This window comes from Elephantulus edwardii, unplaced genomic scaffold, assembly GCF_000299155.1.
Source record: "Elephantulus edwardii isolate Elephantulus edwardi_28Jun2011 unplaced genomic scaffold, EleEdw1.0 scaffold00017, whole genome shotgun sequence".
Classification (NCBI taxonomy): domain Eukaryota; kingdom Metazoa; phylum Chordata; class Mammalia; order Macroscelidea; family Macroscelididae; genus Elephantulus; species Elephantulus edwardii.
The window spans coordinates 25,493,063-25,496,791 of record NW_006399767.1 but is presented as its reverse complement, the minus strand read 5'-3'; the positions used below and the strand labels follow the sequence as shown (position 1 = coordinate 25,496,791).

The 3,729-nt window shown below is 36.5% G+C and overlaps 1 pseudogene; it reads right to left on the bottom strand.

Annotated features, from left to right (window-relative positions):
- Nucleotides 1–3,729, bottom strand: part of LOC102854615 — a 31,911-nt pseudogene that overhangs the window by 26,072 nt on the left and 2,110 nt on the right.

Genomic DNA, 3,729 nt, shown 5'->3' with positions numbered 1-3,729 from the left:
ATAGAGCAGGGTTTAGGGCTGCTGTACATAGGGTCGCTATGAGTCGCAAATGACTCGATGGCGCATAACAACAACTATTAAGATATTAAAATAACTGTACCATCTCAGATTGAGAATGAACTTCATATAACAACTTACTGATCTCAGGTGCCACTGACTCAGTTCCAACTCAAAACAACCCCATGAACAGCAGAAAGAACCTCTGCCCAGTCGTACACCGTCCTCACTCTCTCTTCTATGCTCGGGGCCATTGCTGTAGTTCCGGTGTCGATCCATCTCATTGTTGGTCCTCCTCTCTTTCCCTGACCCTCTGTTTTTCAAAGTATCCTGTCCTTCTACATGGACTGATCCCCCTTATAACATGCCCACAACATACGAGAAAGCCTCACCATGCTTGTTTCACAAAGAACACAAAGGCTGTACTTCCTTCAAAACAGGTTTGCCTGTATTTTCAGCCATTCATGAAATAGTCAATATTTTTGCCAACCCAATAATTCGACGTCTATTCCTCTCCTTACTTATTAACCAGAATTTTAAATTTTTTAAACAATTCAATTTTATTGTAATTTGAGTAAAACATTACAAAGTAAAATAATCCTTCATTCAACTACCCATATACACTTGATTCTATGTTCATTTCCATATGCCCAATGAAATAGCATCTTTTCCATTTCTTATTCCTATATTCAAGTTTCCATTATCTCTCCATACTTGACTGTATTGTTTCCTTTCTCTACAGGTGTTGTGCTGATCATCCCATTATTGTGGTTTGAAGTTCCCTTCCCCTGTCATTACGTGCTGAGTATTCATTCTCCTGTGCATCATGAGATACACCATCTAGGAAAATAATGTACGCTCAGGTATGGGTTGATTCTGAATCAATGGCAGTGAATGAATGAGTGAGAATTACCTCTAATTCTCCACTTCCACATCATCTCTACTATTTCCCACTTAAGGTAACACAATTTCCAAAACTGGCATAAGCATAAAACATTGTGAGATATAAGAATAAATTAACATTAAGGTATTTACCCTCTTTCTTAAAATTATCTTCCTATGTCCTATAAATACTCTTCTAACTAGAGGAAAAAGATTAAATTTCTCTGAATTTGTTACATAGACTGGAAGAGATACATAAAGTGTATGTATCTGAACAAAGTAATAAAACTTAATGCTCTTCCTTTCTTCCACTCAATAATCAATTTTCAGATGCTTACGTTTATTTATTTGTACACAAAGTTTTTCAGAGAAATTTCTGCTCACTAAAAGCTCTGTGTTAGTCTTAGCAGAAGAGATTAAGACAACAGAAACCTACTCTCAGGCAATATACCTAATCACAGGCTATAAAGACAATACATTTGTAAATATTTAACAGAGATGAAAATTTCATAGTATGGTGAGTGCTTTGAAGAAAACGTGTCAAGTTGTTCAGACAGAAAGTAATGGATTCATGTAAAACAATGAAAGAATTTTTCTTTTACTTTTCCAAGAGGGTAGTGTACTAGGGGGGAGGGTTGGGAGGGGAGAAAAGTGCAACAATGAATGAATGGAAATCCAAAGTCTCTGTGAATTTTTACTGAAATTAATAATGAATTTAAATAAAACAAAAAAATAATAAAAAAGAAAGTAATGGATTCAAATGACTGAAGTTGAGTGACTAGAATCCTCTGCTTGAGAAATGTAACATTTAATTGAAACATGAATGAGAAGTCATTTGATGCTCTAAGAGCAAAAGCTGTACTTAGAGGTCAGTTTGTATCAATAAAACCCTTTTCTTTTAGAAGTTGTCAGGTTTGCTGCTGTTCTTTTTCTGCTTAAGATGTTGAAGTAAATATTCAACTTTCATTATATCTTTCCTTTCCAAATATTTTTTTATTGCATTGAATTGACTTCTAAGAACTGTGATTGCTGTATTCCAGAGGTTTTGGTAAGTTGTATTTCCATTCTCATTTGTTTAGAGAAACGTTCTTATTTCTTCTATTACCCACTTCATGTTCAAGGAGAGTGCTGTTTACCTGTCAGGTCATGATTTTCCTTCTCCTTTACTCTTTTGTTGATTTATAATTTTATAATATTATGACCTGAGAAAATGCTTAGTAGTGTGTTTCAGTGTTTTTTTAATTTATCAAGGATTCCTTTGTGAACTAAAACATCATCTGGGGGAAGTTCCATGCACATTTGGAAGAATATATATTGAGCTTATTTAGGGTGTATTATCATGTATGTGCCTATGAGATCGAGTGGGTTAGTTATATAGTTTCATTCTTCAAAATCTCTGTACAGTTTTTTGTAGTTTTCCTGTATTGAGAAAGGTACATTGAAGTCTCCTACTAATACTATATTGTTGTTGTTAAGTGCTGTCGAGTCGTAGGTGACTCATAGCAACCTTATGAACGAACGAAAGACCTGAGTACTGTTCATAGAGTTTCCGGAGGCAAGCCATTTTGCAAGTGGATGCCACTCCTGCTTCCAAGCTTGTTTTAATCGGAAAGTTGCACCAAACACTCCCCACCATGGGTAACCATTATTTCATTTGTCACGTCAATGTCACAGCAACCATGAGTTACCTCTGTACAGCAATGCACAGACCAGTGCTATACTACATAGAAGAATATTTGACAAAAAACAATTTAAACCAGGCCTGAGGGCCAAAGATTAAAATAACCCACCTTGGGCTTGGTACCATAACCAGAGTGGATGGGTTTTTAAATAGGAGGCCTTATCACATGGCCTCATTTCCCTTAGCAAATCAACATTTCACCTTAGTGCTCTCCAATCTCAGACTCTGTAGAACCAGCTCCTGTAGATATCTTTTGTCAGTTTTATGAACATTTGTGTGTTCTGCAGCTCTATCATTTGGTATCATCTGGATGTCTCTTTATGTCAATCAGGACCTGGTGGGTGGGCCTTTGTATTTAAAAGTTGGTTTGGTCGTTCCTAAATCTCCAGTTTAAGGCTCAGTCATGAAGCAGTTGTATTCTGGAAGGTAGGTTCTCTTGATTTTGTTGAAAGTTAGGTATAAACTAGTCATATATTATTTCATTTATAATCGTGTGTAAACTGATGGATTTCATTAACAATCAGCTGTGGGGTATAAGTTACTTCTTTAAGTCAATCTGGACGTGGTGGGAGGGCTTTGGTATTTAAAAATCAGTTGGGCCCTAAGTCTCCAGTTTGGTGGCTCATGTGTGAAGCAGTTGCATTCTGGAGGGTAGGTTCTCTTGATTTTGATGAAAGTTGGGTGAAAATTAGTCATTTTAATTTCATTTATAATGGTGTGTAATCAAGAAATTAATTATGTTTGGGAAGGACATTGTTTTAGGTGGTATAGTACTGGTCTGTCCATTTGCTGTACTGAGATAACTTGAATTTCTGTGATACTGAATGCTACTTACCACTGGTGTGGCAATGTCATAATGGTTACCATGGTGAACCGGGTTTGGTAGAGCTCCTAGAATAAGACAATCTTGGAAGCAGGATTACCATCCACTTCTTAAACAACAGGCTTCTGGAAACTCATGAATATTAGAGAAACAATGACACAGCTCAGCTCTTTTGTTCATAGGGTTGCTATGAGTCATACTCAACTCAATGGCACTGCAACAACTACATCATTTTGTGCATTAGTATTTATTATGCTCATGTTCTCTTGAGCACAATCAAGTGTTCTGGGATTCCCATTCCTCTCAAGGTTAGCTACAATTTGTTGTGCTCCACACAGTCAAATGT